Below are 23,978 nucleotides of genomic sequence, written 5' to 3' on the forward strand. Positions count from 1 at the left end.
ACAGAACTAACCACACACATTTGTGTATGTGTCTGTAATTGGTTTTCTTTGCCCAATATTATGCCTGGAGAGTCATTCACATTTGGCAATGGTAATTTATTTGCTGTTATCTCATTGCATGTTTATAATTCACCAGTTACTAAACAGTTAGTGTAGTTTCTAAATTGGTGTTATTATGACTAAAATGTATATGAACACTCTTATACATATATTAAGAAGCATGAATCTTTACATTTAAAATGGAAAAGTAATCCTAGAAGAGAGATTTTCTGGTCACACATAAATTTCTTTGCTTCAAAAATTTATCTAGAATAAAAAAATTATCTAGAATATTTGTATCAATTTATGCTCATGCCACAGTATGTGAGACATCTATTTGCTCCAGAATTTTCCAGCATACTTATGAATAAAATACTTTTTATTATAGATAGTTTAGGTTAGATAATAGAACATGTGACAGTGTTCTTTCTCATACACAAATATATATGCATATATGTATCAAATATGTTATTAATATAGCCTATGCTACTTTGATTTTTATAATTATGCTCTAGGATGGTCACATACAATGTGTAAAAACCTATCTCACTATTTTTTGTTTGTTCTGTTTTGAGATTACATCTGGCAGTGCTCAGGAGTTACTCCTATCTCTAAACTCAGGAATCACTCCTGGCAGGCTTGGAGGAAATGTGGGATGCTGGGGTTTGAACCTGAGTTGGCTGCATGCAAAGCAAATGCCCTACCTGCTGTTTATCACTCCAGTTCCTATTTAACCTTTGTTAAGTGAGCATTAACTCGAGAGTATTTTAACTTTATTAAGATGTGTGATATTATTTTATTGTGGTTTTACTTTACCTTCCTTTGAATGTCCATTGACATTCACATTTTTATGTTGAATTATCATTCAACATGCAACATCATTATGTTGAGCATGTCAGTATACTTATTGTCTATTTATATGTTCCTTTGTGTATTGTCTTTGTAAATTTTGTCTGTACTGTTGTGTTTTTTTGTTGTTTGTTTTTTGGTTTTGTTTTTGGGCCACACCCATTGATGCTCAGGGGTTACTCCTGGCTATGTGCTCAGAAATCGATACTGGCTTGGGAAGGACCATAAGGGATGCTGGGGGATAAAACTGTGGTTTGTTCTAGGCTAGTGAGTGAAAGGCAGATGCCTTACCTCTAGTGCCACCACTCTGGCCCCTATAAGTTGTGGTTTTATGAGTGAATTTTAAATCTTTATATCATGTTACTAGTCTTTCATCATGTATGCTTTACAGATACTATACTTAGTTCATGCTTTGCCTATTAATAATATTCTTAATGGTACCTTTAATATTCTTCAAACTACTCAATTCATATACAAATTCTTTTTGGGGGTCACACCTAGTGGCACTCAGGGATTACTCTTGGCTCTGCACTAGAAGTCACTCCTAGAAGGCTCGGAGAACCATATAGTATTCCAAGGATCAAACCTGGGTCAGCTGCATGCAAGGTAAACTTTCTACCTGCTGTGCTATCCCTCTGTCCCCTCAGAAGCAAGTTCTAATAGTATTTTCGGAAGGTATAGGATTTATATATATACATAAATATAATCATTAAATAAACTTAATTTTCCCTTCTCATGCTTTTTTTTTACACTATTGTACTAACCTGGATCTCCTGGTAAATGATCCACTTCTAGGGATCACTTCTAGGGATACCCTAAGAACACAAAAACACAATACAAAAGTGACTTCTGCACATCTACATTCATTGTAACATTATTTGCAATAGCTATAATCTGGAAAGAACCCAGATGACCAACAACAGATGAATGACTAAATAAACGATGGTACATATACACAATGGAATACTATGCAGCCATCATGAAAAATATAAGTCATGAAATTTTCCTATACAGGGATGAACATGGAAACTATTATGCTGAGTGAATGAGTCAGAGGGAGAGAGACAAACATAGAATAGTCTCACTTATCCGTGAGATTTAAGGAAAATAAAAGACAGAAACAATAATAAATAAAATGTTAATAAAACCCAGAGTCAATAGAGATGAGGGATGGAAGAGCCAGCCCACAATATCAAGCTTACAACAAAGTGTGGTGAGTGCAATTAGAGAAATAACTACACTAATAACTATCATGACAATGTTAGTGAGTGAGAGAAATGAAAATAGAATACCTGTCTCAAATACAGGTGAGGGTGAGGGAAGAAGGAGATAGGAGGCATTGGTGGTGGGAATGTTGCACTGGTGAAGGGGGGAAGTGATCTTTTCTATGACTGAAACCAAACTACAGACATGTCTGAAATCATGGTGCTTAAAGAAAGATATTATTAAAAACAAAACAAACAAACAAAAAAAACCTTACCTGCTGTGCAATCTCCTGGGTGTCCCAGGCCAAAAAAAAAAGTTAAGTTCTAAGAGATCAAGAGGACCTGGAGTGGGCCCAGAGAGATAGCACAGCGGTGTTTTCCTTGCAAGCAGCCAATCCAGGACCTAAAGTGGTTGGTTCGAATCCCGGTGTTCCATATGGTCCCCTGTGCCTGCCAGGAGCTATTTCTGAGCAGACAGCCAGGAGTCTGTCCTGGGTCAGCCTGTGCAAGGCAAATGCCCTGCTGCTGTGCTATCTCTCTGGCCCCTATTTTACCTTTTTGATGATGTTCTTAAGTACATAACCATTTTAATTTTTATTAATTCCAATTTGTCCATGTTTTTGTTGCTTATGATTTTGGTAATAACAAAGAAAATAGTTCCCACACCTGGGCCATGATCATTTATTTTTATCTATATTTTCTTCTAAAGATTCTATTGTTTAATCTCTCATGTAAATCTTTACTGCATTTGGGATTACTTTTTGTATAATATGAAGTAATGTCCAGTTTTAGCCATTTGCCTGTGGATATGTGATCACTCCAGCTCTAGATGTAGAAAAAGACTGCTTGTCTATGATTGATTTCAACTAAACTTGTCAAGACAATTGGCTGTAGAAATATGGCTATGTGAGGTTTAATTTTATTTGTGGGCACTCAATTCTGTTTTTGGTCTTTATATCTGTTTTTATGGACATAATACTCTGTTTTGAGTTGGGGATACATGTTTTGGGGTATCAAACCAAGGCTTTTTTCCTCAAGCAAAAGTTCAGCCCTTTGAGCTCTCTCCCTGGCCCCCGTTTTTATTTGTTAAGGGTTTGTAATTTTACTCAATGTATAAAAATGCTTTGAATGAGTTTAATTTTGGGGTAGGGGATACCCAACAATGCTAAAAGATTGTTTTTCTGCATTCAGAAATTACTCCTGGTGGGCCCGGAGAGATAGCACAGCGGCGTTTGCCTTGCAAGCAGCCGATCTAGGACCAAAGGTTGAATCCAGGTGTCCCATATAGTCCCCTGTGCCTGCCAGGAGCTATTTCTGAGCAGACAGCCAGGAGTATCCCCTGAGCAACGCCGGGTGTGGCCCAAAAACCAAAAAAAAAAAAAAAGAAATTACTCCTGGTGATGCTCAGGGGACCAAATTGGGATGCTAAGGATCAAACTCAAGTCAGCCATGTGCAAGATAAGTGCCCTACCCCCTGTGCTATTGCTTTGGCCCCTAACATTTTTTGAGGCTTATTTTATGATTGAACAGATAGCATGATCTATCCTGGAGAATGTTCCATGTGCACTTTGGAAGGAGGTATATTCTGTCTTGCCTTGTGGACTGTTCTCTATATATTTTTTCAGTAGTTAGCTTATAGTGTTATTTAAATCTTCTCTCTATTTTCACTGAATTATATGTCAGGTTGTTTTATCCATTAAAGGATTAATATTTGGGGGCTGGAGCAATGGTAGAATGGTAGGGCATTTGCCTTGCATGTGGCTGACCCAGGACAGCCATTCGATCCCCCTGTGTCCCATATGGTCCCCCAAACTAGGGGCAATTTCTGAGTACATAGCCAGGAGTAACCCCTGAGCATCAACAGGTGTGGCCCCAAACAAAACAAAACAAAAAGAAAAAGAAAAAAGAAAAAAAGAAAAAGAAATTTTGAACTATTATTGGAGTGCTGTTGGATTTCCTTTCAATTCTTTCCATTTCCACATATAGACAGGTTTGTTTTAGTTTGGTTTGGGGGGGTCACGTCTAGATGTGTTGAGGGCTTATTCTGACTCTGTGCTCAGGGATCATTCTTCTTGGGGCTCAGAATAATTTTTGGTTTTGGGGGTCAAGCATAGGTCAGATGCACCCAAGAAAAGTGCTCTTTCTGCTGTGTCCTTTCTCTCTGTCCTCCTAGACATTGTTTTATTATGTATATATAAAATATATAATTATAACACCTTTCTGATGGATTATTTCACCAATATACAACGACCTTATTTGTCTCATAACAATTTTTGACTTAAAGTCTATTCTGAATGTAGTCATTTCAGCTTTATTTTTATTATTATTTGCTTATGTGTTCCCATCTTGCTCTTTTTTATCTCTCATCTTTTCACTTTTCCCTCTATTCACTTTCAACCTGTTTCAGTCTTATGTATAAATTTTTATTCCGTTGTATGCAACATATAATATTTTATTAGTTGATTATGCCTATCTATTTTTAACTGTCAAATTTAATTCATTTACATTTAGATTTATCGAGTGAAAAGGAATAACTTCTACCGACTTGCTATTTTATCTCTGTATGTTGTATTTTTTTATTCATCATTTCCTTTATTGCCTGCTTCTGTGTTTCATTGTTTTTAAATATAGTCTTGATTCTTTTCTCATTTATTTTTCTTTCATTATTTTAAAGTTTCCTTTTGATGGGGGAGCAAGTTTGAGTCAGACCTGGCTGGGCTTTGGGTTTACTCCTGGCTCTGTGCTCAAGAATCATTCCAGGTGGAGCTCAGCAGGCAATTAGTGTTGGGGATCAAATATATTTAGCTCTTTGAGCTATCTTTCCTTACTTTTCTCAGTTTACCCTGGTTGTTGAAATTAGGAACTTAATTTGGGAGAGGATGACAGACCTAGTGATGCTCTGGCTATTCTTGGTTCTGCTTATAATTAACCCTTGACAGTTCTTGTTGGAACATAAGTGGTACTGGGGACTTGAACCAGCATTGCAGTTGTCACAGCAGCATGCAAGGCAAGTACCCTTTTTTATCTCTTGTATTATCTTTTGGGCTCCAACAACTTAATGTCTTAATAAATAATAAATTTATCTTGAATAGTACTAAATAAATGTAATAGTATTAAATAGCTTTACTGATTCCCTTCTTGTTGTTATTATAAAAACATCTCTTCATACATTAATATAGATTTATAATTACATATAATTCTAGATTTATAGTTACTTTTTGATATAGTCATCTTTTAAATAGTCTAGGAAAGGATTTAAATAGAAATCAGAAAGCAGGGGCCGGAAAGATAGCACAGCCAGTAGGGCATTTGCCTTACATACAGCTGACCCAGAATAGATGATGGTTGGAATCCCGGCATCCCATAATATCCCCTAAGCCTGCCAGGAGCGATTTCTTTCTTCTTTTTTCCCCTCCCCCCAGAGGGATTTCTGAGCGCAGAGCAGAAGTAATCCCTGAGTGCCACCAGGTGTGTCCCCAAAATCAAATCAATCAATAAATAAGAAACCAGAAAGCATTTTTGGTGTTATTTTATGGAATTGTAGATTCCTCTGTTACTTTTACTGTTGTTTTTCAGTTTTTTCATAAGGCCTGAAGGTGCTGTCAGCTATCCTTTCGTTTCTTTTTTTTTTTTTTAATTTAACTTTATTTTATTGAAACCAACGTGAGTTACAAAGTCCTTCATAGTTGTGTGTTGGACATTCAATGAATTAAGGCCTATCCCCCACCATTGTTGACTTCCCTCAACCATGTTCCCAGAGTGTATCCCATCCCCACCCCCTCTGCCCCCAACCTGCCAATATAACAGGCCCATTTTAAGTTTAGATTTTTATGGTTTGGGTCTCTTGATTCCATTGCTGTTGACTTTGGCTTGGATTTAGTTATTTTTTTTTTAATCTCCATAAATGAATCTAAGACTGTGCGACCCCTGGCCCCCATCCTTTCATATTTGTGTTTCTCCTCTGTGTTGGGACACCTCTTTAATGATTAGATTAACCATTTATAACTCTGCCATAGACTTTATGCTTTTATGGATCGTAAATGCAACCATATATAAAAATTTAGAGTCTTACTAGGTTTGTTTTTCTTCTTATAGTTCTCTGATATGCATCCAACTCTGGGCATGTGTGTAGACTTCTATATTTCCTAGTATATGCAAGAGCTTTTTGAAGTCCTTTTTCTTTATCTGTCTCCTCCCTCATATTCCCAAGTGGTTTTTGTTTTGCTACTTTTCCCGTCTGATATCCTATGTATATTTACTTTTAAATATTTTGGTAAGTGCCACTATGAGAAGGTTTAGAGTTAAAGGCCAGCCTTTGAGATGATTTGTATAAAAAACAATTCTTTATAAGTAAGGTCTCTCTTACCTTTCTGGCACCAGAAAGCTGTATTAGAAAGGGGCTAATACTCACATGGCCTCCTCTTAAGTTAGAGAGAGGAATTGGCCAAGGGTAAGTAAAACTGTCACAATGTTCTCATAATCAGAATTCATCAACTATTTTTTCATAACTTAAGCATTTCCCTGATTGTTTTAATTTTGAGTGGATGCAGAGTTCTGAGAAAGTTGATTCTGGCAGTTTTTGGCAGTTTAATTGTTTTTGTAGTGAAGGGTGGAATTTTAGAATTCTTCACTGTTATTTTCAGTGATGTCCCTACTGTGTGTCTGGTGTTGATATTAGGATAATCTTGGCTTGGTGAATATGTAGGAAGTATTTCCTCTACCAGTATATTCTGTGCAAGACTGACATTTTTTTTTCCTTTAAAGAATTGACAGTGATTTTATCTGGACCTATAGCTTTATTTGTGGAAAGGGTTTTGATAATGAATCGATTTAATAGGTTAAAAGGATATTCAGAGATTCTACTTCATCCTGTGTCCAATTTGACAGTTGTTTTTAAAAGCACTTTTGCATTTCATTCAAGTTGTTGAATTTATTGTCATAGTTATTATGATCCTTACAATGTCTGTAGTATTTGTAATGATGTTATTTTTTAGTCTGGTATTGGCAGTTTTGTTTTACATAACTAGTTTTAAAAATAATTTTTCCAGTTGTGTTATACATATATTCAAAAGTTGTCAACATTTGGTTTTCCTCTATTATCTATGCCTTTTAATTTTACTTATTTATTTATTTATTTATTTTTTGGTTCTCATTTCTTACATTTACTGTCTTTGGGCATAGTTTTCCCTCATTTTTCTAGCTCCTTAAGATTGAAAATAAGAGCATTTATTTTGAAATCTTAAATTATTTTAAAATAACAACATTTAAAGTTGTAAATCTACCTCTAAGCATTACTTTAGGTATATGTTAAAATTCTTAATACTTTGATTTTTTTTTTTGTGTGGTTTTTGGGTCACACCCGGCAGTGCTCAGGGGTTATTCCTGGCTCCAGGCTCAGAAATTGCTCCTGGCAAGCACGGGGGACCATATGGGACGTCGGGATTCGAACTGATGACCTCCTGCATGAAAGGCAAAGGCCTTACCTCCATGCTATCTCTCCGGCTCCATACTTTGATTTTTTTAATTGTCATTTGGTTTGAAATATATTGAATATATTAAACTAAATTTCATTGTTTTCAAAGATTGTAGCCTATAACACTTTTGGAAAATTATTGGGCTTACTTTTTGGTTATGCCTATGGATTAATTTGCTATAATATATAATTTTTATTTATTGGATGTAATTTTTTTATAATTTTATTAAAGTTCATTGATAATACTTTGCCTAATTATGTTTTGTTTTGGGGACACACTTGGCAGTGCTCGTGGTTTACTCCTGACTCTGATTGTGCTCAGGGATCATTTCTGGCAGACAAGAGGTACATATAGGATACTGGGATTTAACACAGGTCAGCCTTATGCAAGGAAAATGCTTTACCCAATCTACTATCTCTTTTGTCCCTAATATTTTGATTAATAACCATGAGAGTGGCTTTATGGTAAATGACTTTGATCATGGGTTTTTGAATTCTTCTCTTTTTTTCTTAGTTATGACTAAGTTATTTGATTTAATTTCCTTAATTATGACTAAGTTATTTGATTTAATTTTCTTAGTTATTACTAAGTTATTTGATTTGTGTATTTTGAAATTGTTATTAGATTTAGAGGTGTTTATGATTAAAGTCTTTTTGATGAAATTCTCTTTGATAGTTGCATAATATATTTGCTCATATCTCTTTGTCTCTAACTTTACTTTTCTTATTTTAATTTTGCTACACTAACCTTCTTAATAATTATAATTTGTAAGGCTAAGGCATATCTTCTTTTTCCTTTTATTGATGTCTTAATATTTAAAGTGTTTTCTTTGTAAGGATATCTTTGGAAGGATAGAATTGATTTTGCTTGCCTAATTAAAAATGACAGTATCTGTCTTTTTATTGGATCTGTAGAACATTTACATCTTATGTAACAATATAATTGGGACGAAACTACGCCTGCCCAGTGGGGCCCAACTGTGAAAAATTGTGAGTGCTGCCTGTGTGTGTCTGTCTACTGTCCTGTCACGTGAACCTCTTGGGAGTGGGCCGAAAAGAGGCTCCAGCAGAGCACAGCCCTGTAGCGAAGCCGTGCACTCTTTCTAAGGAAAGAACACTATCACAACAAGAAGAAAAAATCACGCTAAGAACTGTGGTTGATCACAGAAGCAAGCATTTCTCTCTGGACTGTCTTCTCTGCTGCGTGCTTGGGCCTAAGATTTGATCCTGTGTGAGGCTTCATCCACGGAGGACTCCCCTCCCTTGGAGGCAAGTCGGCCCATCCAGAAAGGGCAGAGCCAGAGGAGTGTGGCTGCCTACATCAATTAGCCAATGAATACCACCACAACACGTAGAAAAACCCACAATACAAGTGTGACAATGGGGAAACAACGCAGGCCAGCATCAGATGACAATTCTGATAACCAGATAATGACCAACCAACTAATCAACCTCTCAGATAAGGACTTTAGACAAGCAATATGGAAGATGCTCAAAGAACTCAAAGAAACCATGGATCGAGTTGAACAGAATACTAATAAGAACCAAGAAAATATGAAGACAGAAATCACAAAACTCCAAACTGAAATAACATGTCAACTAACAGGCCTGAAAAACTCAGTAAACGAAGTGAATAACAAAATGGATAAGCTCTGGGACAGGGTATCAGAAGCTGAGAATAGACTTGGTGCTGTGGAAGATGAGATAAATAACAATTCCATACAGCGGGAGAGATTGGAAAAAAAACTTAAAGCAAATGAACAGACAATGGAAAAATTAGTCAAAGAATGGGAACAGATGAAAATAGAAGTCTATGAAAAGATCAACAGAAACAACTTAAGAATCATTGGAGTCCCAGAGACCCAGAAAGAAAATTTTCAGGAAGAATCAACGGTCAAGAACATCATTAAAGAGAAACTTCCAGAGCTAAAGAATATATGTGATCAAATCCTGCATGCTCGAAGAGTACCAACCAAAAGAGACCCCAGAAAAACTACCCCAAGACACATCCTACTCACAATGACGAATCCCACAGATAGAGACAGAATTCTGAAAACAGCAAGATCAAAAAGGGAAATTACGTTCAAGGGAGCATCCTTGATATTTACAGCAGACCTGTCACCAGAAACACTCAATGCCAGAAAGAGGTGGTGGGATATTGTGACAAGACTGAATGAAATGAATGCTTCACCTAGAATACTATACCCAGCAAAACTCACTTTCCAGTTTGATGGAAGAATACATGGTTTCACAGACAAAAAAGCTCAGAAACTTTACAGACTCAAAACCAGTCTTAAGAGAAAAACTGAAAGACCTAATTTAAGACAAGACTAACCAAAAGACACACCAAATTTCAATATAAAGATGGCATTAAATCCCAGGACAATTCTTTCTCTCAACATCAATGGACTAAATGCACCAGTTAAGAGACACAGAGTGGCTAAATGGATCAAAAAACTCAATCCAACCTTCTGCTGCATACAAGAAATGCACCTGAATAGTCAGAACAAACATAGACTCAAAATAAAAGGCTGGAGAAAAATTACCCAAGCAAACAACACCCATAAAAAAGCTGGAGTGGCCATACCAATATCAGATAATGCAAACTTTATACTCAGGAAGGTTGTAAGGGACAAAGATGGACATTTTATATTAATCAAGGGGTATGTAGAACAGGAAGAAATAACTCTCCTAAACATATATGCACCGAATGAGGGGCCAGCAAAATATTTAATACAATTGTTGACAAATCTGAAAAATAATATTAATAACAACACAATAATTGTGGGGGACCTCAATATGGCTTTGTCAACACTGGATAGGTCAACCAGACTGAAACCCAACAAGAATATACTAGACCTGAGGAGAGAAATGGAAGAAAGAGATCTAGTGGATATATATAGGACACTCCATCCCCAGAAACCTGGATACACATTCTTCTCCAATGTACATGGGACATTCTCCAGGATAGACTACATGCTGGCACAAAAAAACATACCTCCATAATATCAAGAGGATAGAAATTTTGCAGGCTACCTTCGCTGGCCACAGGCTCTGAAATTATTTGTGAATTCCAAAGGGACTCATAAGAAAAACTTTAACACCTGGAAGTTACACAGCCTCATACTGAATAAACAGTGGGTCCGAGATGAAATCAAGGAGGAAATCAAACGGTTCCTGGAAACAAATGACAATAAAGACACAAACTATCAGAACTTATGGGACACAGCAAAAGCAGTACTGAGAGGAAAATTTATAGCTTTGCAAGCACACATCAGGAAGGAAGAAGGGGCTTACCTGAGTAGCTTAATGACATAGCTAATAGAACTAGAAAGTGCTCAACAGAAGGACCCAAAAGTAGGGAGACAGAGGATATAACAAAGTTGAGAGCAGAAATCAATGAAGTGGAAACCCAAAAAACAATTCAAAAGATCAACAAAAGCAGAAATTGGTTCTTTGAAAAAATAAACAAGATTGATAGACCACTGACAAAACTAACAAAGAAAGAGAGAGAGAAACTTGATAACTCATATTAGGAATGAAAAGGAGAGATCACTACTGATATGGCAGAGATTCAAAGGGTAATCAGAAACTACTTTGAGAAACTCTACGCCACTAAAAATGAGAACTTGGAAGAAATGGATAAATTCTTGGACTTTTATAATCTTCCAGGTTAAAGGAAGAGGATGTAAACACCCCCATCTTCATTGATGAAATTAAAATGGTAATCAAATGTCTGCCCAAAAACAAAAGCCCAGGCCCAGATGGATTCCCTAATGAATTCTTTCAAACTTTCCAAGAGGAACTACTACCAATCCTGGCAAGACTCTTTCATGAAATTGAACAATTGGAAACACTTCCAAATAGCTTTTATGAAGCCAACATCACCTTGATACCTAAACCAGACAGAGATGCTACCAAAAAAGAAAATTACAGACCAATATCACTGATGAATGCAGATGTAAAGATCTTAAACAAAATCCTGGCAAATAGAATTCAATGCCTCATTAAGATTATCTACTACTATCAAGTAGGTTTCATCCCAGGAATGCAAGTATAGTTTAACATCCATAAATCTATCAACAAAATACACAATATCAACAAGAAGAAAAATAAAAATCACATGATCATATCAATAGATGCAGAGAAAGCATTTGATAAGGTCCAACACCCATTCTTGATCAAAACTCTCAGCAAGATGGGAATGGAAGGAACCTTTCTCAATATAGTTAAGGCCATCTACCACAAGCCAGTGGCAAATATTATCCTCAATGGAGAAAAACTAAAAGCCTTCCCTCTAAATTCTGGCACAAGACAAGGCTGTCCTTACTCACCACTCCTATTCAACATAGCACTGGATGTACTCGCTATAGCAATTAGGCAAGAAAAAGATATCAAGGGAATCCAGATAGGAAAGGAAGAAGTCAAGCTCTCACTGTTTGCAGATGACATGATACTCTACTTTGAAAGTCCTAAAGACTACCAAAAAGCTTCTAGAAACAATAGACTCATATAGCAAGGTGGCAGGCTACAAAATTAACACACAAAAATCAATGGCCTTTCTATACACCAATAGTTATAAGGAAGAAATGGATATTAAGAAAACAACCCCATTCACAATAGTGCCACTCAAACTCAAATATCTTGGAGTCAACTTGACCAAAGACGTGAAGGACCTATACAAAGAAAACTATAAAGCCCTGCTTCAAAATAAGAGAGGACACATGGAAATGGAAACACATACCCTGCTCATGGATTGGTAGGATTAACATAATCAAAATGGCAATACTCCCCAAGGCATTATACAGATTTAATGCGATCCCTCTAAAGATACCCATGACATTCTTCAAAGAAGTGGATCAGGCACTTTTGAAATTCATTTGGAACAATAAACATCCTAGAATAGCTAAAGCAATCATTGGGAAAAAGAATATGGGAGGAATTACTTTCCCCAACTTTAAACTTTACTACAAAGCAATAGTTATCAAAACAACATGGTATTGGAATAAGGACAGGCCCTCAGATCAGTAGAATAGGCTTGAATACTCAGAAAATATTCCCCAGACATATAATCACCTAATTTTTGATAAAGGAGCAAGAAATCTTAAATGGAGCAAAGAAAGCCTCTTCAACAAGTTGGCACAACTGCTAGCCACTTGCAAAAAATTGAACTTAGACCCCCAGCTAACATCATGTACGGAGGTAAAATCCAAATGGATAAAAGACCTCAATATCAGACCCGAAACCATAAGATATATAGAACAACACATAGGCAAAACACTCCAGGACATTGAGACTACAGGCATATTCAAGGTACTCTCCAAGCAAGTGAAAGCAGAGATTAACAGATGGGAATATTTTAAGCTGAGAAGCTTCTGCACCTCAAAGGAAATTTCGCCCAGGATACAAGAGCCACCCACTGAGTGGGAGAAACTATTCACCCAATACCCATCAGACAAGGGGCTAATCTCCAAAATATACAAGGCACTGACAGAAATTTACAAAAAAAAAAACATCTAATCCCATCAAAAAATGGTGAGAAGAAATGGACAGACACTTTGATAAAGAAGAAATACAAATGGCCAAAAGATATATGAAAAAAATGCTTCACATCACTAATCATCAGGGAGATGCAAATCAAAACAATGATGAGATACCACCTCACACCACAGAGATTGGCACACATCACAAAGAATGAGAATAAACAGTGTTGGCGGGAATGTGGAGAGAAAGGAACTCTTATCCACTGCTGGTGGGAATACCGTCTAGTTCAACCTTTATGGAAAGTGATATGGAGATTCCTCCAAAAACTGGAAATCAAGCTCCTATGCGATCCAGCTATACCACTCCTAGGAATATACCCTAGGAACACAAAAATATAATAAAAAACCCCTTCCTTACACTTATATTCATTGCAACACTATTTACCATAGCAAGACTCTGGAAACAACCAAGATGCCCTTCAGCAGACGAATGGCTAAAGAAACTGTGGTACATATACACAATGGAATATTATGCAGCTGTCAGGAGAGATGAAGTCATGAAATTTTCCTATACATGGATGTACACGAATCTATTATGCTGAGTAAAATAAGTCAGAGAGAGAGAGAAATGCAGAGTGGTCTCACTCATCTATGGGTTTTAAGAAAAATGAAAGACATTCTTGCAATAATAATTTTCAGACACAAAAGAGAAAAGAGCTGGAATTTACAGCTCACCTCATGAAGCTCACCACAAAGAGTGATGAGTTTAGTTCTAATAATGAGAATGTATGAGGGAAATGGAAAGCCTGTCTAGAGTACAGTCGGGGGTCGGGTGGGGCGGAGAGAGATTTGGGACATTGGTGATGGGAGCGTTGCACTGGTGATGGGTGTTGTTCTTTACATGACTGAAACCCAAACACAATCATGTATGTAATCAAGGTGTTTAAATTAAAAATATATATATATATATACATATACATATACATATATATATAAACAATATAATTGGACTTAAGTAGATCATCTTACTATTTGCTTCATGTTTGGTCAATCCTGTTTTCCCCTTTGTTTTCATCAGTTGTTCAATAATTTTATATATTTATTTTTAGTAACTATGAAATTATATTTCAGATACCCAGATGTTAATTATATCTTCTCTACACTATAAACTCCATAAAACAGTTTATTTCTGCCTTAGTTAATTGTCTATTATAATACTGAAGAAATATGCAGTTCTTTATACTTCATTACATGTTTATCATTTCCAGTGCTCTTTATTTTTTCTACAAGATCTGAGTTTCTAATTATCAGCAGTTTTAGGAACATTCCAAAACTTTCTTTTGTTTTTAGGTTTTGTGCTACACTCAGAGGTGCTGGAGGTAGGGGCTACTCCTGGTGGTGCTCAACAGCTGCATGCAGTATTGTTTAGATGCTCATATAGTACCTGAAATTGAACTTGGAATTTCTACACTCAAAACATGCTCACTAGCCCTTTGAGATATCTCCACAATCCCCTGTAAGTAATTTAATATATGAAAATTTAGAAAAGAAATATTTTCATAGTCATTTGATTTTAAGGTTGTTAAATCCAACTTTAGGACATCTCATGGTCTGTTCCTGTTACCCACTTTGCAAACCTTTGATTTTGTATCACCTTTGAATCTCTTATGTAGTAACTTTCTAAGGATAGTCTGATATTCCGGGTTTTGCTGTCGTTTTTTGATATGAGATTAGTTTTTATATTATTGTTAGCTTTTCTTTTTTTGGGGTGTGTGTGTGGATTTGTTTTCAAATAAAGTAGGCCTTTTAAGGCTCTATTTGTAGTCTTACAACAGAGTCAGTCTATAGGGCTTCCCTTTCCTGCTCTAATTTGGGCATATACAATTATTTTATTGTTCATTTATTAATTTTATTCTCTTTTGTAGTCTTTCGTACTAGAGTCTAGAGTTAATATGATACCACTACACTTAACATGATGCAGGATTATAATTGCACTGCCTGCTTGCACTGTGGGTCTCGAAACACAGACATCAGAGTACCTCTGTGTATTCTTGTTTTCAGTGATCATCTTCTTGCATGGTGAGTTTTCTCACTAACCCTCCTGGAAGAAATGTTGGATTTACGTGATGTTTTACTTTGGGGGACATTGAATGCTGGTGGCTCTGTTGTGAGTGTATGCATGTAGATGTGAGCATGCCAATTTAACATTTTCATTGCCACTAATAAATGGCTGGTTCCTAAGATGAAAATTTTATTCTCTTTTTTTATTTGGTAGCATGTGGGAGGCAGCATACAGAGAGGCAGGTATGTCATTTGACATAGAGGAAGGACATATATGACCTTACTGCTCACCTACTTCAGGTACTCCCAGCTCTAAAGTGAACACAGAAGCAAGATACTGAGAACTGGGAGGTCTTTGTAAGCCACCACAATCTGTGCTTTCATTTTGGAAAATGGGGAAACTAAGGCTAGACAGAGGACGCCCAGGCACCTAGTTAGTCAGAATCAGATACCTTTTAGATTTTCAGGGATAAGCGTCAGGAGCAGGCTTTCCCCAAAACGGTTTCCTTCAAATTTGGATCACCTGAAGTAAAGAAAATCCTGGTGTCAGCTGCATCCAGACCAATGAAATCAGAAGTATAGGAATAGGGACAGGGCAATAGCAGCTTTTAAATCTCCAGAGTGATTTCGTGAGGACTCAAGTTTGAGAACAAGTTTTGAGAGCATCCCCAGGCCATGGAAGAACAAAGGTTTGTCAGAGGCCTCTGAGAAGCATGCCAGGGACATCCAACTGTTTTGCCTTTATCGCAGCTGCCTGCATGTGTCTCGTTTGTTGGTTCCCTATAGAATGTCACTTGAAGGTTCTTCTCTGTGTCAGCTCTCCAATCTGGCACAAGGGGAGGAAGCCATTTGCCCAAATTGGTAGCAAGGATTCCCACCCCATCTCCTGATCTCAGCCTCAGCCCCCCTCCCCACCAACCCTTCTCTGTATCAATGATCCTGCAATTGTCCTACCAATCTCCACATATTCCTTCTTATGCCTGCAGGCTGAGGTACTCTTCTGTAAACCAAATTCTTTGTTTGGGGTTATGTAGATTAATCAAGGATGGCTGGTGGTCAGGGGGCATTTGGGGTATAGAGATTATGTAGGAGGCTGTGAGTTGCGGGGGGAGAGAAACTGACATGAAATTAGCCTTCATTTTAAGTCTCGATACAGCAATTATGAGTTCTGAATAGCAGTGGTTGTTATTGAGGATGGTCGCCTAAGCAGTGCACATAATTATTATAATTACTGTGTACCTAATGATGCCTAATAAGGAGCAACATCACACAGAGGCGCGGTGGCTGCTCAGCCTGGTGGTCTGGGTTCTCCAGGGGAAGTGGCTGAGGTTCTGATGCCCGTATGGGCTATGTTTCAAGGACGCCAGGCTGCCTGTCTACTGGGGACCTGTGGCTGCAGAGTGGGCAGGAAGAGAAAGCTCCCAGAAAGAATGTGCTGGGTTCAGCTCAGCTGAAACCTTCTTTGGGGAAGGGGTTAACCAGGAGTTGTTCTTCCTCAGCCACGACCTCAAGATCTAAGGGCAGGCCTTTCCAGGCTATGCCGGGGTGAGGGCACAATGTTTGGGAAGGGCAGAACAGATGGCATTTCAGGACTTTAACTTTCTGCATGTGCATCTATAAAATTTTCACTAACTTTTGTTTGTTTGTTTGCTTTTTGGGCCACACCTGGTGATGCTCAGGAGTTACTCCTGGCTATGCGCTCAGAAATCGCTTCTGGCTTGGGAAACTATTTGGGATGCCGAGATTCAAACCACCGTCATTCCTGCATTGGCTGAAGGCAAGGCAAACACCCTGCCGCTGTGCTATCACTCCAGCCCCAGATTTTCACTAACTTTTAAAGGAGACGCACACTGCTCCAAGAAATTAATTTCGATCATCTCACAACAATGAACAGATGGAGAAATTGAAGCTCTGTGATCATGCTCATAATACACAGCTGCCACTGAGCCTTTTCCAGAAAAATATTATGGATAATCTCACCTGATCACCACCATGATGCCATTGAATGTTAATTGAGTTAATGTTTTTAACTTTATTTTGATCTTATAGATAACAACTGAGAAAAGGCAGGGGAATCACTTGACGAAGACTAAATAGCTAATATATGGCAGAGTCAAGATCTAAATCTAGGTGGCCCACTACTTGCTTCTGGTTCCCTAATGACTAGCCAGTATGCGCCAGGCATAGAATAAAGTAGGGTATATTCTAGGTGGAAAGGACCAAATTAAAGCAAAGCAGTGAATAAAAATATATTAATAGCACCAAGGTAACATGTTAAGGGGATAGACAGGAAGAGGGCTTTGAGTAGGGGTATGTTTTAGGAAGGTAGTGAGAACTTCAGGAATTAAGGCATTTCAACACATCAGCATTTCAGACAACTGAAATGCTCAGGTATCTGAGCCCACAAAGCCTGACGGAGGAACAGGAATGATTATCCCAAGAGCAGCAAAGAGGCCAGAGTGATGGAATAGGGAGAGGAGCATGTCTCTAGGAAAAATCAGGGATATAGGTAGAAGATGGATGAGGAAGACCATGTGGACCAGACTAAGGATTTGGCATCTTATTCTGAATGTGGAAGAGCATTTCTAGGTCTTTTTGGTTGTTGTGTGAGGGTTGTTGGGGTGCTTTGGAGGTCCATGGCAGGACTTAGGGGAGGTAGGACAGTGGTGAGAGTGGCTGGATTCTCCATACATTTGGGAAAAAGAGCCTATTTGCTGACAACTTCAGTGTGTGTATGAGTGTGAGAGGTTCCCTATAGTTTGGTTTGGCCCAGCATTCTGGTGTAAGTGCTTTCTTGGGGCAGAGTTCTGAGGAACACTCTGAAAGAGTGAGTCTGGGAAACAAAGATGATCGTTAAGATGCAGTTAGGAAAGGGTCAGAGAGATAGCATGGAGGTAAGGCATTTGCCTTTCATGCAGAAGGTCATCGGTTCGAATCCCGGCGTCCCATATGGTACCCCGTGCTTGCTAGGAGCAATTTCTGAGCATGGAGCTAGGAGTAACCCTGAGCACTGCCGGGTGAGACCCAAAAACCACACACACACACACACACACACACACACACACACACACACACACACACACAAAAGATGCAGTTAGGAAGTCACCATGGCAGTTCTCTAGTTCATTCCTTCTGGGGACTTGGGGAAGAAATGGGGAGGCGAAGGGAGTTGGAGCCCCTGGGTGTGACAGAGACACAACACTTTGTGGTAAGCAGAGTCCTATGCACAGACAACAAAAATTTGGCCAAATAGGTAAAATTGGGGACAGAATATAAGAAATGGTGATCTAGAAAAATGATGTATGTTAAAATCCAGGGTATTTATTAAGTAGTTGTTTTTTGTGTCTCAGATATTGAACCTAGATCTCAAGCATGCAAGGCATGTACATTTACAATGAGTTACATCCATGGCCCAGAGGCATTTTGGACCAGGAGTCATCAAACTACACATAGTCTTTGAGACCAATTCTGTCTCCCATCTATGCTGGTATTTTAAAGTTGTATTGGAATCCAGCCAGATACCTTTCATTTGTCATAGTCTCCTTTCCTACTACAATAGTAAGAAGTGAGTTTGAGAAGTGAGTTACACTGTGTAACTGTTAAAGTAAAACAAAAACAAAAACAAAACAAAAAACAAACCAAAAACATTCACTATCTGGCCTTTTAGAGGAAAAGTTTGTCAAGCCCAGATTTAGATGCGAAGAGCATCTAAATGTTTTAAATCTGGGACCTGGACATGGTGGCTAAGTGCAAATGTGGGACGGCATTCAGAGGAACAGTGACTGCAGAGACCACCTCTGCTTGCAGGGCTGCCTCTGAGACCTTCCCTCACATCTCCCAGATCAGACTAAAATGCTCCCTTAAATTCTTTCTTCAGTCTGTAGAGGGCAGAACAATTGACCAGAGGTTCTGATTAGCTCATCCTAGGTCAACCTCTCTTCTGGTCCAATCAGTGGTGATGGGGTAGAGCGTCAGTCTCAGTGAGGCGCTGGGAATAGAACACGTTCCTGCAGTTGCTGCTGCAGCCTTTTCAAGTTTGTGAGTTCACCCTGTAGTTTACCAACTCCCCATATTTATTTTCACTGCGCTTGATAAAGATATTTAATAACAAGCAAAACCAGAATCCAGATTCCTCAAGTTCCTGTTGCTACATCTTTCAACCTACTAGGTTTCCCTGTGCAAATTCCTCCCAGCCTGGGGTATCCTGATGTTAGTCCAAAAATATTCCCGAGGTTGGTAGGAAGAAGCTTTTCATTGCAAAAGAGAATCAATCCCTAACCCTAACCGTGCTGGGCCACTCTAGAATGAGACCATGTATCTATCATATTCGTTTTGGCCTAATTACAACCTTTAGTACCAGAGACACCTCCCTGCCTCGCCTTGCACCCCATCTCTGGCCCTGCCTTGCTTCCCTTTGTCTCAGTCTGTGCTCGGTGCTGTGGGATCCAGGACCTGGCTGCCCAGTTAATGGGGTATTGTTCCTGCCCTGCGGGAACAAGGCGAGCTCAGCTGGCCTTAGTCACAGGTCAATTGCTTCATACAAATCCACAGGGAGTGGCAGACGCTCTGACAAGCGGCGGATGGGGTGAGGGGGGAAAGGGGTGTCGGGGGCTGGGCTGGGGACGCCAGGCTCAGAGGCTCCAGGGGCCAGAGGCTGTAAAGTGAAGCCTAGCGGCCAGCCCTGCAGCAATTGTGCAGCCTGAGCCTGAATTCCCCGACTCTCCGAGCTCTCCTAGTTTGGAAGAACAGGTGTCTCCTGTAATCAGACTTTTTCTCTTGGAGCATGAAGGCCGCAGTGAACATTTCCCCATCAGAGCTGGCCTGTGCCCGTGGGGGTGGAAAGAAGCCGTCCTGGTCTCTCAACTCATCAGAGGCACACCTCCCTTGCAGCCCACAAGACCCGCGATTGCTTTAGAGAAGACACTTGCAGCCTCTAAAAAAAAATGTAATAATTACTTTACTTAAGCACGTGATTAAAAAGTTGCTCATACGTGAGTTTCAGTCATAGATTGTACACCATCCTTCACCAGTGCTCATTTCCCTCTACAAGTGTGTCCGGTTCCACCTCCCACCCCTACTGCCTATCTCTGGGGCAGGCAATTTGCCTGTCTCTCTCTGTCTCTGTCTCTCTTTCCCTGTCTCTCTGTGTCTCTCTGTCTCTGTCTCTCTCTTTTTGACACTGTGATTTGCACTACTGTTAATGAAAGGGCACCATGCATGTCACTTTCCCCCCTTTTTTTTGTCTAGAGTGATTAGTTCCAAATATCATTGTCATGTGAACCCTTCTCTAACTGCACTCACAGTTCTTTGTGACAAGTAGTCCCCCTGGCCTTCATCTCTATTGTCCCTAAATATTATCAGCATACTGTCTTTAATTTTTTATATCCCCCACATGAGTGAGATTATTCTATATCCCTTTCCCTCTGATTCATTTAACTCAGCCTAATAATATTCAGATTCATCCATGTCTAAGTAAATTTCATGACTTCATTTTTCCTAAGAGCTGCATAGTATTCCATTGTAGAGACTGCCAAAGTTTCATTAGCCACTCATCTTTTCTCGGGCACTTGAATTGGTTCAAGATTCTGGCTATTGTAAATGGATTAAAGACCTTGAAATCAGGCCCGAAACCATAAAGTACGTAGAGGAAAACTTAGGAAAAACATTTCATTGAATGGCATTGACACTAAAGGTACCTTGAAGGAGGAAACACCACTATCTAAGCAACTGGAAGCAAAGATAAACAATTGGGACTACAGTAAACTGAGAAACTTCTGCACTTCAAAGGATACAAAGGCTACCTATGGAATGGGAAAAACTAATAGCTAACATATAGAAGGTACTAATAGAAATTAGCAAGAAAAAAAATCTAACCTCCTCCAAAAATGGGGAGAAGAAATGAGCAGACATCTCCTTAAAGAAGAAATATAGATGGCTGAAAGACACATGAAATAATGCTCCACATTACACGTTAGGAAAATGCAAATCAAAAGAACAATGAGGTATCATCTTATGCCACAGAGATTGTGATACATCACAAGGAACAAGAACAACCAATGCTGGTTCGGATATAGGGAGAAAGAGACTTTTATTCACTGCTGGTGAGATTTTTGAAAAAACAATCTAGATATTCCTCAAAAATCTAGAAATTGAACTCCCATATGATCTGGCAATACCACTCCAAGGAATATACCCTAGAAATCCAAAACACCAGACAGAAAAGCCCTCTGCATTCCTATGTTTTTGTTTTCTTTGAATAAATTCTAGTAGCCACCCAGAAACATATAGGCCAGACTGCACAGGAAAAATGGGTCTTTTCAAAGAGCATCTCCTTGCAGGACATAGTGGGAGCCCTGGAGGTGAGGGCAAAAGTGTAACTGTTGCCTTGGTGGTCTAGATTCCTAGAGGAGTGGGAAGTGGTTGAATAGGGAATAGACAAGAGAGACATTCCAGGCAGTGGAGAAAGCTTGTGCCAATGTTCTGAGACCTGGAATGAATATTGAAGAGTATATATACAGGTGAGGGTACAGGCTGGGGCCCAGTTAGGGGAAGGACTAGAAATAATAAGAATAGAAGAATCAACTTTTTGTTGAAGTAACATATGTTTATAAACCACATCCACCACCACCAATTTGCCAATATCTTTCTTCCAGTGTCCACAAGATACATGGTTCACTTCCCTACCTTTGGTAATGATAGATAATCCTTTCAACAAAGTTTACAAGTCTATATGTGAAAACAAGTCCAATGCTTATTTTCACTGGATATTTTGTATTTCTTTCTAGTACCTTCTAGTTCTATTCATGTTGCAGCAAGACACATCATTTATTTCATCTCTTCTCATAATGAGTAATATTCTAGTACATATAAGTGTGTATATATATGATAATTCTATTACTTTTTATTATAAACCATGATTTACAAAGTTGTTCATCATACAGTGGTTTTAGGCATCCAATGTCCAACACCAATCCCATCACCAGTGTGACCTTCTCGCCACCTATGGCCACAGTTTTCCACCCTTAAGTCTGTCTCCTAAGCAGGCACAAATTTACTTCATATAGCTTATATATAAACATGCCAAATGGAATTATCAAAAAAGAGGTCAATAAAAGTTAATTTGTATTATTATTATTATAATTCACAATGGTTTTACTAAATTCACTGAGGATTTATCAAGCTAGCTAGTACTAGCAGAGCTTTCTATGTTATTATTTTCACTCCTGGAACTTGGTGGTCTTCAATATGATTTTATCATCATATTTGCAGTACCCTACAGAGATTCCAGCACTCAGCAATTTGGACATGTGCTCCAGAAACTTTGGAGCTGGTGTGATTTTTTTTGGCTTGGTAACTCGATAAGGTTCATTTGAGGAAGTGGGCCATATTTATGCTGGAGGATGTCAGGTGTGGATGGAAGATGCTAGACTTTCCATCAGGTAGGGGAATCTGCCTCACTCCATTCTGAGAATGATCCAGAGTTCTCAGCCTGGAACAGTCCACATGGGACATTTCAGTGACTTAGTATTCTTTTTTTGAGATTAGTTGTGGAGCTGAAAAATGTTGGAGGTGGTGGGGAGCTATGGGACCTTCCAGCAGGATGGGGAGAATATGCCCACCTCTGCTCAGAGAAGGCTCCAGAGTTTTCAGCCTAGAGACTAATTTCATCTGGAACAATTCAACAGCTGGTCATTCTTTTAAAAATTCAATACTACAAGTCTTTTTTCCATACTACAAGTCTCTTTCCATTTTTACTTTTTATTGGGCACTGGGGCTATTTTCATGTCTTGGTTATTCTAAATAGTGCTGCAATGAACATAAATGTGCATATATCTTTTCAAATTAGTATTTTTGTGTTCTTGGGTTAGATAATATGAAGTGGACTAGCTGGATCATATGGTAATTTTATTTTTAATTTTTTAGATGTCTTCATATGATTTTTATTGAGACTGAACTAGTTTACACTTCCATCAAAGGTGAATTAAGTTTTTTTACTCTGCATTTCTTTCTTTCTTTTTCTTTCTTTCTTTCTTTCTTTCTCTTTTTTCTTTCTTTTCTTTCTTTCTTTCTTTTCTTTTCTTTTTTCTTTCTTTTTCTTCTTTCTTTCTTTCTTTCTTCTTTCTTTCTTTCTTTCTTTCTTCTTTTCTTCTTTCTTTCTTTCTTTCTTTCTTCTTTCTCTTTCTTTCTTTCTTTCTTTTCTTTTCTTTCTTTCTTTCTTTCTTTCTTTCTTTCTTTCTTTCTTTCTTTCTTTCTTCTTCTTTCTTCTTATCTTCTTTCTTTCTTTCTCTTTTCTTTCATTCTTTTTTTTGTTTTGTTTTGTTTTGTTTTGGGTCACACCCGGCGGTGCTCAGGGGTTACTCCTGACTGTCTGCTCAGAAATAGCTCCTAGCAGGCACGGGGGACCATATGGGACACCGGGATTTGAACCAACCACCTTTGGTCCTGGATCGGCTGCTTGCAAGGCAAACACCGCTGTGCTATCTCTCCGGGCCCCATTCTTTCTTTTTCTTTCTTCTTCCTTCCTTCCTTCCTTCCTTCCTTCCTTCCTTCCTTCCTTCCTTCCTTCCTTCCTTCCTTCCTTCCTTCCTTCCTTCCTTCCTTCCTTCCTTCCTTCCTTCCTTCCTTCCTTCCTTCCTTCCTTCCTTCCTTCCTTTTCTTTATTTGCTTTTTGAGCCACATACTATGGTGCTCAGGGATTACTCTGAAATCAGGAATCATGGTTGGCAGTTCTTGGGCAGACTATATGGGATGCCAGAAATTGAATTTTGGTAGGCCCTATGCAAAACAAGTACCTTATCTACTGTACTATCTCTGTGGCCCTGATTCTATTATTCTAATTATTATTATTATTATTTTTAAAATATGAGC

The sequence above is a fragment of the Suncus etruscus genome, chromosome 14 (genome assembly GCF_024139225.1).
Source record: "Suncus etruscus isolate mSunEtr1 chromosome 14, mSunEtr1.pri.cur, whole genome shotgun sequence".
Lineage (NCBI taxonomy): Eukaryota > Metazoa > Chordata > Mammalia > Eulipotyphla > Soricidae > Suncus > Suncus etruscus.